The sequence below is a fragment of the Coregonus clupeaformis genome, chromosome 17 (genome assembly GCF_020615455.1).
Source record: "Coregonus clupeaformis isolate EN_2021a chromosome 17, ASM2061545v1, whole genome shotgun sequence".
In the NCBI taxonomy this organism is placed as follows: domain Eukaryota; kingdom Metazoa; phylum Chordata; class Actinopteri; order Salmoniformes; family Salmonidae; genus Coregonus; species Coregonus clupeaformis.
In genome coordinates, this window is record NC_059208.1 from 61,246,255 (window position 1) to 61,261,254 (window position 15,000).

Below are 15,000 nucleotides of genomic sequence, written 5' to 3' on the forward strand. Positions count from 1 at the left end.
GAGAGAGAGAGAGAGAGAGAGAGAGAGAGAGAGAGAGAGAGAGAGCGAGAGCTGCCTGCGCGCCCTGACACACAAACGGCTGTACCACGTAATCCCTCGGACCCCCCTCCCCCTCCTTAAATCCCCTGTACCCCGCACACCTAGCTAAAACCAACTCTCTCTCGCTCTCCCTCTCTTATCCCTGTGGAAGCACGTGCCCTCCCAGCCATTAGTTGCCTCGCTCTGTCTGCTCGTTGTTGTCTCACGGGGCTTGAGTGTGACGGTGTGATGGTTTGCAGGGCTCCGCCGCAGTAGCAGCATAAGAAGAGGAAGAAGCAGAGACGGTAGCTGTGTGTATCAAGCAGCCAGTCCGGATGCTCTTCCATCTCCCGTCTATCGACCGGAGGACGCAGCCAGACCAAGCCGAGCATCCACTCATCTAGTCTCGTCTCTCTCGCGCTCTCGCCCCCCATCGCTACGCTCGCTGAAATCATCAGCCCGCGGAGCTCTCTGTTGGATAAAGGGTAAGAATTAACTGAATGAATGAATGAATGAATGAATGATGCTTGTTCGCATCTGCCTGAAATATTTAGATCGGTTTTTAATAGTTAATGGTTTGACATCGTTGCAGGGGCACATTCTGAACGCGAGCTCGCTATATCGAATACAGCGTGTGTTCTCTGAGATGTGCTGAAAGAATAATGTAGCACAAGAAAAGTATTTTTCGTCTTGGAAAACCGCTGTTTCCGTTATATAGGCCTAATGATGATGTTTTGTTGTTTTCTACTCAGCCAAGCTTTTGAATTATAGACTGTGCAATGCTTGGATGGTACTGTTTTCCATATAGCCTGCACAGTGCTGCATAAAGCTTATTCATTTCATGATTGCAAAACAACAACCATATCATAAATATCATTAGCATTTTTATGAATGAAGAGCATCTATTGAAATGTGCTCTCCGGTGGGATAAGAGAATGGGATGGGACAGTAACATCCACGATGCGATGCGCTTGGTGTGCTCCTCGGAATCTCTCTCCCCCTCTCCTCTCCCCCTCTCCTCTCCTCCTCTCGTCCGAATCTCATGGCATCTCATTCTCTTCTTCTACGCTCTTCAGACGACGTAATGCTGTTGTTGGGAATTGTATGATTGTTGAATTGTATAGGCTGTGCAATGTGATACATAACGGCCCCCATGTTCTGAATTCTGTCGCTGTCCATTTCAAAAGTGCTGAACAAATAGGTATGTTGAAAATGTCCTCTCATTAAATGTCTTAATCGAATGTTGTTGGGAATTGTATGATTGGTGAATTGTACAGGCTGCTATGGAATGTGATATATGACGCGCTGTCCAATGGGCTACAGCAGACCGTGTCACAGTGTGTGGACGCGGTGACTTTAAGAATTACGGTTTTAATAATTATACCTGTGGCTCAGAGGCTTTGTGCTATCATAATGCTTTGCCATAGCGGGACGTGTATATGTTATTTTGCCTTTCCTGTATGTATTTGTTGACAGTGATATGGGCCAGGGTCTATACTGTTGTAGTCTACGCAATCTAAAGATGGAAAGAAAAAAACAAACATATTAAAGCTATGCTTTGGCATATACTATTTACATGTTATATAATATAGGCCTAACATCATACCCTATTCTTGCAAAAGTAGAAATAAAATAGCAGAATAGGCTATTTTATCCTATAATGTCCTATCGGTTCGTCTTTTCTGTTTACTTCCTACTTGCCCGTTAAAGCCATGTCTATAATGTTTTATCACGAGTCACGTAAAATACAGGTTTATCATTTAATCCATACTTAAAGAAAAAGGCCGGCAGTGCTTACCGGTAGTTGAGTGGCACGGTGGGAGAGAGAGAATTTATGGAGCCGTCACATCCGATAGATGGCGTCCTATTTCACTCCACGCGCGCATTACCGGGGCCATTCCAAACGCATGCAGGGGGTCTGGTAGCATACCGTTAATGAACGAGATAAATGTGACTGTATGAGAATGAGCTGCAATGAGTGCCATCTGTAGCCTATAGGAAAGGAGTTGGATGAAGCTCAAATCAAATCAAAGTTCAGTCTTTTATACATTTAAAATGGTTATTAAGATAGCTAGGTGGGACAACCACATAGCACAGGCATCTCCTATGTGGCCTGATTAAATACAATAAAATAAAAATACAATTTTATTGGTCACATACACATTTTTAGCAGATGTTATAGCGAAATGCTTGTGTTCCTGGCTCCAACAGTGGCCCGGTGAACTTCAACCCACTAAAACCTTGCTCAAGGGCACATCAACAGATTTTTCACCTTGTCAACTTGGGTATTGGAACCAGCAACCTTTCAGTTGCTGACCCAAGGCTCTAACCACTAGCTACCTTCTACCCTACACATGCGTGCACACACACACACACACACACACACACACACACACACACACACACACACACACACACACACACACACACACACACACACACACACACACACACACACACACACACACACACACACACACACACACACACACACTCACTCTTGCCAAGCAGCCCCTCCATGTCTCCCTCTCTACCAGGGCCTCTCGCTCTTCCTGTAAGCCCCATGACAGAAGACCTTGGCTGGGCTAGAGAGGCAGCTTAGCCAGCCCTCCCTCTGGTGCAGCACTCTGCTTGTGGATCTATGGCTGACATGATGGATGTGTTTGGTAGTGGGGGGGGTCTTGTTGGGTGCTGTGATTGATTGGAATGAACTTGAAAGGGTACACACAGTTGGAGTCACTTGCAGGAACGTTTGAGTTCATTGCATAAAGGAGAAGTTCTCACACGTTGCCCTTTTAAAATTGAAACGCAAACATTTCAGTCTACCAGCCGATGTTTCAATTAGAATGAAACATTATATTTTCACATAAACAAGACCATTTTTTGCAAGTAAGCGTGGTGTGTGAGTCCTACAGTGGTCATAAAATATACATAGTAATACTGTTATAAAATATACATAGTAATACTGTTATAAAATATACATAGTAATACTGTTATAAAATATACATAGTAATACTGTTATAAAATATACATAGTAATACTGTTATAAAATATACATAGTAATACTGTTATAAAATAGACATAGTAATATTGTTCCTGTCATTGGGTGTATGGAAGCAGGGCCGGTCCTTGCCGATCTGTAGCCCTAGGCGAGACAAAACATTTATTTTTTCCCGCGCTAGGATCAGCTTGTCATAAATTGATGGATACAAACTTGAAACCACTGATCATGACAACGGGGTGAAACTCCTGGACGACATTTGTGATTGTCCATTCCATATTGTCCATTTGACTTTGACCGGTCCTGTTTTTAGGATCTGTTGTTTGTTAACATGACAGCGCATTTATTTTTTATCTGATCGGGCGCCATTTAAGTTAGGCTATTTGATCAGAGAAACCTGAAGTGACTGTCTAATTACATTGTCATACATTTTATCTACAGCCTTTAGGCTACAGAAAAGGCCACATATTCTTTCTACCATATCCTATAGCTGCTACATATTTAAGTTAGATTGTTATTTTGACAGGACGTTGTTGGAGTGCCTCAGAGATGCGTCTCTCCAACAGCACCGTGGACAAGCAAAATATTTTTTGCACCCCTGCCTTTGACAAAGTGGGCACTGTTTATCACAGGGCGGCATCAGTGCTCGCCTAAAAAGCCCATATGCCACTGGTTGAGAGAAATTGTCATTGTTTTTGGGCAGAATTATGTGAGGTTTTATGTGTTGTTGTTGGAGGTGCATCTTGGTCAGTTTAGCTCAGAAAACGCCGCCCTCGTCAATCTGCTGCCATCGGCTGCCTCCTAATCCTGCCTAATGAGCGGGTGGGCCATGTATGGGAGGATGTAATTGCCTCGTTTGAACCTTTAGCCCACAATTTCCGCGCCCCCGCATAAATCTAATTAACATAATAAATAAATAAAATTCGTCATCGAAATCAGTCTGTTTAAGATGGAGACACAGTATCTGTTTTTTTTTGCATATCAATCCACCGCATCCACGAATATCACCCTTCTGCATCTGCGGTGAAAGGTGACAGAGCTAGTGAAGTGTTTGTCAGACCATGAGGCATCCCGACAAAATCGGACTTCTCACGAAAACGTCTGTAGCGTTCGAACGGTTTGACCTACAAAGTATTTTGACCACTCTATTGAAAGATGAGACTCTCACGAACATAATGGTGTTTTGCTTTAGGACGTCCACAAGCCTCACAAGACTACTCTGAAGGTCCCCGGTAGCATTTTCAGAAAAATAAATGGAAGTATATATGGAGATAGTTTTGTGCCTAAAATAAGGAGATAAATACATGTAAAAAAAAAATTATGATAGTTTCCTGATCTTTCTTATATCTCTCAGATATAGGACAGACATTTCAGAACAAACTTCCTTTTGGACTATCTGTTGTTCCCCACTGTATAAATATCATTAAAAAAAATATATTTCCCTTTATTACTTTCCAACCCCTTCCCTAATTGGAGTAAACTAGTGAACAACAATGCTTAGGCCTCTACTTCCAGCTCAGACATACTATATACATTTTATGGACACAGTCAATTTTACAATAATTCTACTCCTGAACTTCCTCTACCCTCAACCTCTCCGATCATTTTCATGATATCCATCCGGTTTGCTTCTATATGCCATATCTTTCTAACTGTGCTCTTTCACAAAAGCTCTCAACTTATAACCTATATACTTATTATGGGCACAGTATGCTTACATTATTAGTTATCTTGTTATTATTTGTTGTTAGTTGTTGTTAGTCCCATCCTTCAACTCCATTCAAGACCTCCCATCTATCTCTTAACACCATCCATATAAAATTTTCTATTTGCCATATATTTTTCAACTTTACTGTGATGTTTTACAAAAGTTCTGAACCTTTCTATTCTCATTGTTTCTACAGATTGTAAATTGAAAATAAACATTTTTGCTAAAAGTATTATTATATTATTGATTGATTGACTATGACTTTTCAGATCACCCAGGAATGCTATCTGCAGGGTTAGCTCCAGGTAAATATTGCAATCCTTTAGCCATTCCTGGACCTTTGTCCAAAAACAAGCTACAAATGGACAGTACCAAAACAAATGATCTAATGATTCTGTGTCTTTGCATCAAAATCTGCAGAGCTGGGAAGATTATCCCCCATATAAATAACATTCTATTGGTAGCAAGAATTGTATATAATAATTTAGATTGAAAAATTATAAGTTTTGAATCCGGCGTCGTTTTGCGTATAAGTTCATAAACACTATGACATGGGATCGTTACGTCAAAAATCTCTTCCCAACTATTTTGCAATCTATATGGGATGGCTGTCAATCCTTTGGTCCTTAAATGAAACTGGTATGACCATCTTAAAACAATTCCATATATTAGCTTAGAAACCCCAACCCCCAACCCCCTCCAGCTTAGACAGGGCTTAGACTCTAGAGGGTTTTAATGAGGAGGGGGGAGTCTTTTACCATTAGTGTACAGCAGACCACAACATTACTTAATGTTCATATTGGTGGTCTTCATTATTATTGCCATACTGTGTAATGGAACATTTCCTATGGGCGCTGGCAGAGTGGTGCCAGGAAAATTAACCACTCCCTCAACATCAACAAAACGAAGGATCTGAGCGTGAACTACAGGAGACAGCAGAGAGAGCACGCCCCAATCCACATCGACGGGGCCCGCGGTGGTGAGGGTCAAAAGTTGCACGTTCCTCTCACGTGCACATCACTGACGACCTGAAATGGTTTCAGCATAGTGAAGAAGCCCTATTCAACCTCAGGAGATGAAGAAATTCGGCTTGGCTCTTAAGACCCTCACGAACTTCTACAGAAGCACCATCGAGAACATTCTGTCTGGCTGTATCACCACCTGGTACGGCAATTGCAATGCCCCGCAACCGCAGGGGCGCTGTTTTATCGGGGCCACACTGCCTGTCCTCCAGGACATCTACAGCACCCGGTGTCACACAAAGGCCAAGAAGATCACCAAGGACCTCAGCCACCCGAGCCACGGCCTGTTCACCCCGCTACCATCTAGAAGGAGGAGACAGTGCAGTTGCATCAAAGCTGGGACAGAGAGACTGATAAACAGCTTCGTTCTTCAGCCCATCAGAGTGTTAAATAGTCACCACTAGCCGGCCTCTGCCCAGTACCCTGCCCTGAACTTATTCACTGTTCTAGCCATCTATCACCCGATACTCTATCCTGCACCTTAGAGACTGCTGCCCTATCTACCTAGTCATGGAACACTGGTCGCTTTAACAATGTTCAAAACACTGTTTTACCCACTTTAGATGTACACTGAGTGTACAAAACATTAGGAACACCTTCCTAATATTGAGTTGCACCCCCTTCTGTCCTCAGAACAGCGTCAATTCGTCAGGGTATGCTCTACAAGGTGTTGAAAGCGTTTCACAGGGATGCTGGTCTATGTTGACTCCAATGCTTGCCACAGTTGTATCAAGTTGGATGTCCTTTGGGTTGGAGGGTGATTCTTGGTACACACGGGAAACAGTTGAGCATGAAAAACACAGCAGAGTTGCAGTTCTTGATACACTCAAACCGGTGCGCATGGCACCTTCTACCATACCCCGTTCAAAGGCACTCCAATCTTTGGTCTTGCCCATTCACCCTCTGAATGGCACACACACACAATCCATGTCTCAGTTGTCTCAAGGCTTCAAAATCCTTCTTTACCCTGTCTCCTCCTCTTCATATACACTGATTGACATGGATTTAACAAGTGGCATCAATAAGTAATCATAGCTTTTCACCTGGATTCAACTGGCCAGTCTATGTTAGAGCATGTTCCTAATGTTTTGTACACTCATTTTATTCTAGTCATGGCTCATCCTATATAAGTACTGTGGTACACACCTTTTCAATTAATATACTGTCTCTACTGTCTATACACACCATCCTATATAAATACTGCTGTACACACCTTTTCTATTCATATACTGGCCATACAGCTGACCCTTATCAAACAACACACATGCTAACACGCAGGCATGCACAGACATATACACACACACACACACACACACACACACACACACACACACACACACACACACACACACACACACACACACACACACACACACACACACACACACACACACACACACACACACACACACACACACAGTACTTCTGATAAGCCGCTCAGCAAAGCAATCAAAACAATCAAGCATCCCAGAAAAGTGCTAAAAATAGCCCACATGAACATATGTAGCTTAAGAAAAAAGGTTCATGAAATCAATAATTTGCTAGTAACAGATGTCTTTCATATACTGACTATCTCCGAAACTCACTTAGATAATACCTTTGATGATATAGTGGTTGCAATACATGGTTATAACATCTACAGAAAAGACAGCAATGCCAACGGGGGTGGTGTGGCTGTTTATATTCAGAACCAGATTCCTGTAAAGCTAAGAGAGGATCTCATGTTTAAATACTGTTGAAGTAATATGGCTACAGGTTCACCTGCCTCACCTAAAGCCCATTCTGGTGGGAAGCTGCTATAGACCACCAAGTGCTAACAGTCAGTATCTGGATAATATGTGTGAAATGCTTGATAATGTATGTGATATCAACAGAGAGGTGTATTTTCTGGGTGACCTAAATATTGACTGGTTTTCATCAAGCTGCCCACTCAAGAAAAAGCTTCAAACTATAACCAGTGCCTGCAACCTGGTTCTGGTTATCAGTCAACCTACCAGGGTATTTACAAACAGCACAGGAATGAAATCATTCGCATGTATTGATCACATCTTTACTAATGCTGCAGAAATCTGCTTTAAAGCAGTATCCAAATCCATCGGATGTAGGGATCACAATATGGTAGCCTTATCTAGGAAAACCAAGGTTCCAAAGGCTGGACCTAATATTGTGTATAAGAGGTCCTACAAGAGGTTTCCAGTCTCCCGAGTGGCGCAGTGGTCTAAGGCACTGCATCGCAGTGCTAGCTGTGCCACTAGAGATCCTGGTTCGAAGCCAGGCTCTGTCGTAGCCGGCCGCGACCGGGAGACCCATGGGGCGGTGTGCAATTGGCCCAGGGTAGGGGAGGGAATGGCTGGCAGGGATGTAGCTCAGTTGATAGAGCATGGGGTTTGCAACGCCAGGGTTGTGGGTTCGATTCCCACAGGGGGTATGAAAAAAAAAGACAATAATGGATGCTCTGGATAAGAGCGTCTGCTAAATGACTAAAATGTAAATGTAGTGGTTCTTATGTTGTTGATGCAAATAATATTTGCTGGTCTGTGGTGTGTAATGAGGAGCAACCAGATGCTGCACTTGACGCGTTTATGAAAACAGCTTACAGTTACTAATAGGCACGCACCCATGAAGACAATTACTGTAAAAACGGTTAAATCCCCATGGATTGATGAGGAATTGAAAAATGTTATGGTTGAGAGCGATGAGGCAAAAGGAATGGCAAATAAGTCTGGCTGCATAACTAATTGGCAAACCTACTGCAAATTGAGAAATCATGTGACTAAACAGAACAAAAATAACAAAAATTATACTATGAAACAAAGATTAAATTATATAAAGAACGAAAGTAAAAAGCTTTGGAGCATCTTAAATGAAATTTTGGGGAAAAAGGCAAACTTGGCTCCATCATTCATTGAAACAGATGGCTTATTCATCACAAAACCCAATGATATTGCCAACTACTTTAATTGTTTTTTTCATTGGCAAGATGAGCAAATTTAGGCATGACATGCCAGCAACAAACGTCGACACTACACATCCAAGTATAACTGATCAAATTACGAAAGACAAACGTTGTCATTTTTTATTCAGTAAAGTGAGTGGGGAAGAGGTGAAATAATTATTGTTGTCTATCAACAATGACAAGCTACCGGGGTCTGACAACTTGGATTTAAAATTACTGAGGATGATAGCGGACGATATTGCCACTCCTATTTGCCATCTCTTCAATCTTACAAAAAAGTGTGTGCCTTCAGGCCTGGAGGGAAGCAAAAGTCACTGTTACTGTTACTACTACTGTTACTGTTACTACTACTGTTACTACTACTGTTACTGTTACTACTACTGTTACTACTACTGTTACTACTACTGTTACTGTTACTACTACTGTTACTACTACTGTTACTGTTACTACTACTGTTACTGTTACTACTACTGTTACTACTACTGTTACTACTACTGTTACTACTACTACTACTACTGTTACTGTTACTGTTACTACTACTGTTACTACTACTGTTACTGTTACTGTTACTGTTACTGTTACTGTTACTACTACTGTTACTACTACTGTTACTACTACTGTTACTGTTACTGTTACTGTTACTGTTACTACTGTTACTGTTACTACTACTGTTACTGTTACTACTACTGTTGCTGTTACTGTTACTACTACTGTTACTGTTACTGTTACTACTACTGTTACTGTTACTACTACTGTTACTACTACTGTTACTACTACTGTTACTACTACTGTTACTACTACTGTTACTGTTACTACTACTGTTACTACTGTTACTGTTACTACTACTGTTACTGTTACTACTACTGTTACTACTACTGTTACTGTTACTACTACTGTTACTACTACTGTTACTACTACTGTTACTGTTACTAATACTGTTACTACTACTGTTACTACTACTATTACTACTACTGTTCCTACTACTGTTACTACTACTGTTACTGTTACTACTACTGTTACTGTTACTACTACTGTTACTACTACTGTTACTACTACTGTTACTACTACTGTTACTACTACTGTTACTACTACTGTTACTGTTACTACTACTGTTACTACTGTTACTGTTACTACTACTGTTACTGTTACTACTACTGTTACTACTACTGTTACTACTAATATTACTACTACTGTTCCTACTACTGTTACTACTACTGTTACTACTACTGTTACTGTTACTACTACTGTTACTACTACTGTTACTGTTACTACTACTGTTACTACTGTTACTGTTACTACTACTGTTACTGTTACTAATACTGTTACTACTACTGTTACTGTTACTAATACTGTTACTACTACTGTTCCTACTACTGTTACTACTACTGTTACTGTTACTACTACTGTTACTGTTACTACTACTGGTACTACTACTGTTACTACTACTGTTACTACTACTGTTACTGTTACTACTACTGTTACTACTACTATTACTACTACTGTTCCTACTACTGTTACTACTACTGTTACTACTACTGTTACTGTTACTACTACTGTTACTGTTACTACTACTGTTACTACTACTGTTACTACTACTGTTACTGTTACTACTGTTACTACTACTGTTACTACTACTGTTACTGTTACTACTACTGTTACTACTACTGTTACTACTACTGTTACTACTACTGTTGCTACTACTGTTACTACTACTGTTACTACTACTGTTTCTACTACTGTTACTACTACTGTTACTGTTACTACTACTGTTACTGTTACTACTACTGTTACTACTACTGTTACTGTTACTACTACTGTTACTACTACTGTTACTACTACTACTGTTACTACTACTGTTACTGCTAATGTTACTGTTACTACTACTGTTACTACTACTGTTACTACTACTGTTACTACTACTGTTACTGTTACTACTACTGTTACTACTACTGTTACTGTTACTACTGTTACTACTACTGTTACTACTACTGTTTCTACTACTGTTACTACTACTGTTACTGTTACTACTATTGTTACTACTACTGTTACTACTACTGTTACTACTACTGTTACTACTACTGTTTCTACTACTGTTACTACTACTGTTACTGTTACTACTACTGTTACTGTTACTACTACTGTTACTACTACTGTTACTACTACTGTTACTGTTACTACTACTGTTACTACTACTACTATTACTACTACTGTTACTGTTACTACTACTGTTACTACTACTATTACTGTTACTGTTACTGTTACTGTTACTACTACTGTTACTACTACTGTCACTGTTACTACTACTGTTACTACTACTACTGTTACTACTACTGTTACTGTTACTACTACTGTTACTACTACTATTACTGTTACTACTACTGTTACTGTTACTACTACTGTTACTACTACTGTTACTACTACTACTACTGTTACTACTACTGTTTCTACTACTGTTACTACTACTGTTACTGTTACTACTACTGTTACTGTTACTACTACTGTTACTACTACTGTTACTGTTACTACTACTGTTACTGTTACTACTACTGTTACTGTTACTGTTACTGTTACTGTTACTGTTACTACTACTGCTACTGTTACTGTTACTACTACTGTTACCACTACTGTTACTACTACTGTTACTACTACTGTTTCTACTACTGTTACTACTACTGTTACTGTTACTACTACTGTTACTGTTACTACTACTGTTACTACTACTGTTACTGTTACTACTACTGTTACTGTTACTACTACTGTTACTGTTACTGTTACTACTACTGTTACCACTACTGTTACTACTACTGTTACTACTACTGTTTCTACTACTGTTACTGTTACTACTACTGTTACTGTTACTACTACTGTTACTACTACTGTTACTACTACTACTACTGTTACTGTTACTACTACTGTTACCACTAATGTTACTACTACTGTTACTGTTACTACTACTGTTACTACTACTGTTACTGTTACTACTACTGTTACTGTTACTGTTACTGTTACTGTTACTGTTACTACTACTACTACTGTTACTGTTACTACTACTGTTACCACTACTGTTACTACTACTGTTACCACTACTACTACTGTTACTGTTACTGTTACTACTACTGTTACTACTACTGTTACTACTACTACTACTACTACTGTTAATGTTACTACTACTGTTACTACTACTACTACTGTTACTACTACTGTTACTACTACTGTTACTACTACTGTTACTGTTACTACTGTTACTACTACTGCTACTACTAATGTTACTGTTACTACTACTGTTACTGTTACTGTTACTGTTACTACTACTGTTACTACTACTACTGTTACTACTACTGTTACTGTTACTACTACTGTTACTACTACTGTTACTGTTACTGTTACTACTACTGTTACTACTACTGTTACTACTACTGTTACTACTACTGTTACTACTACTGTTTCTACTACTGTTACTACTGTTACTACTACTGTTACTGTTACTGTTACTGCTACTACTACTGCTACTACTAATGTTACTGTTACTGCTACTACTACTGTTACTACTACTGTTACTACTACTGTTACTACTACTGTTTCTACTACTGTTACTACTGTTACTGTTACTGTTACTGTTACTACTACTGTTACTGTTACTGTTACTGTTACTACTACTGTTACTACTACTGTTACTACTACTGTTACTATTACTGTTACTGTTACTGTTACTACTACTACTACTGTTACTGTTACTACTACTGTTACCACCAATGTTACTACTACTGTTACTACTACTGTTACTGTTACTACTACTGTTACTACTACTACTACTGTTACTACTACTGTTACTACTACTACTACTGTTACTACTACTGTTACTACTACTGTTACTACTACTACTACTACTGTTAATGTTACTACTACTGTTACTACTACTGTTACTGTTACTACTACTGTTACTACTACTACTACTACTACTGTTAATGTTACTACTACTGTTACTACTACTACTACTGTTACTACTACTGTTACTACTACTGTTACTACTACTGTTACTGTTACTACTGTTACTACTACTGCTACTACTAATGTTACTGTTACTACTACTGTTACTGTTACTGTTACTGTTACTACTACTGTTACTACTACTAATGTTACCACCACTGTTACTGCTACTACTACTGTTACTACTACTGTTACTACTACTGTTACTACTACTGTTTCTACTACTGTTACTACTGTTACTACTACTGTTACTGTTACTGTTACTGTTACTGTTACTACTACTGTTACTACTACTGTTACTACTACTGTTACTACTACTGTTTCTACTACTGTTACTACTACTGTTACTACTACTGTTACTGTTACTGTTACTGCTACTACTACTGCTACTACTAATGTTACTGTTACTGCTACTACTACTGTTACTACTACTGTTACTACTACTGTTACTACTACTGTTTCTACTACTGTTACTACTACTACTGTTACTACTAATGTTACTGTTACTATTACTGTTACTGTTACTGTTACTACTACTGTTACTACTACTGTTACTTCTACTGTTACTACTACTACTACTACTGTTACTACTACTGTTACTGTTACTGTTATTGTTACTGTTACTACTACTACTACTGTTACTGTTACTACTACTGTTACTGTTACTGTTACTGTTACTGTTACTACTACTGTTACTACTACTGTTACTGTTACTGTTACTGTTATTGTTACTGTTACTACTACTACTACTGTTACTGTTACTACTACTGTTACCACCACTGTTACTACTACTGTTACTACTACTGTTACTACTACTGTTACTGTTACTGTTACTGTTACTGTTACTGTTACTACTACTACTACTTTTACTGTTACTACTACTACTGTTACTGTTACTACTACTGTTACTACTACTGTTACTACTACTGTTACTACTACTGTTACTGTTACTGTTACTGCTACTACTACTGCTACTACTAATGTTACTGTTACTGCTACTGCTACTGTTACTACTACTGTTACTACTACTGTTACTACTACTGTTTCTACTACTGTTACTACTACTACTGTTACTACTAATGTTACTGTTACTGTTACTGTTACTGTTACAGTTACTACTACTGTTACTACTACTGTTACTACTACTGTTACTACTACTGTTACTACTACTGTTACTGTTACTGTTACTGTTATTGTTACTGTTACTACTACTACTACTGTTACTGTTACTACTACTACTACTGTTACTGTTACTACTACTGTTACCACCACTGTTACTACTACTGTTACTACTACTGTTACTACTACTGTTACTGTTACTGTTACTGTTACTGTTACTGTTACTACTACTACTACTGTTACTGTTACTACTACTGTTACTACTACTGTTAATACTACTGTTACTGTTACTGTTACTACTACTGTTACTACTACTGTTACTACTACTACTACTACTACTGTTAATGTTACTACTACTGTTACTACTACTACTACTGTTACTACTACTGTTACTACTACTACTACTACTGTTACTACTACTGTTACTACTACTACTACTGTTACTACTACTGTTACTACTACTACTGTTACTACTACTGTTACTACTACTGTTACTACTACTGTTACTACTACTGTTACTGTTACTACTGTTACTACTACTGTTACATTTACATTTACATTTTTGTCATTTAGCAGACGCTCTTATCCAGAGCGACTTACAGGAGCAATTAGGGTTAAGTGCCTTGCTTAAGGGCACATTGACAGATTTTTCACCTAGTCGGCTCGTGGATTAGAACCAGCGACCTTTCGGTTACTGGCACAACGCTCTTAACCACTAAGCTACCTGCCACCTACTACTGTTACTACTACTGTTACTACTACTGTTACTACTACTGTTACTACTACTACTGTTACTGCTACTGTTACTACTACTGTTACTACTACTGTTACTGTTACTACTACTGTTACTACTACTGTTACTGTTACTACTACTGTTACTACTACTACTGTTACTGTTACTACTACTGTTACTACTACTGTTACTGTTACTACTACTGTTACTACTACTGTTACTGTTACTACTACTGTTACTGTTACTACTACTGTTACTACTACTGTTACTGTTACTACTACTGTTACTACTACTGTTACTGTTACTGTTACTACTACTGTTACTACTACTGTTACTACTACTGTTACTGTTACTACTACTGTTACTACTACTGTTACTACTACTGTTACTGTTACTACTACTGTTACTACTACTGTTACTACTACTGTTACTATTACTGTTACTACTACTGTTACT

General features: G+C 38.9%; 1 protein-coding gene across 1 annotated transcript in view; it reads left to right on the top strand.

Annotated features, from left to right (window-relative positions):
• Positions 1-83: 83 nt before the first annotated feature.
• Positions 84-15,000, top strand: part of LOC121586857 (hippocalcin-like protein 1) — an 80,801-nt gene continuing 65,884 nt past the window's right edge. The window contains exon 1 of the mRNA XM_041903864.2: positions 84-503. The gene's annotated coding sequence lies outside the window, so the exon portion shown is untranslated. The remainder of the gene's footprint in view (positions 504-15,000) is intronic.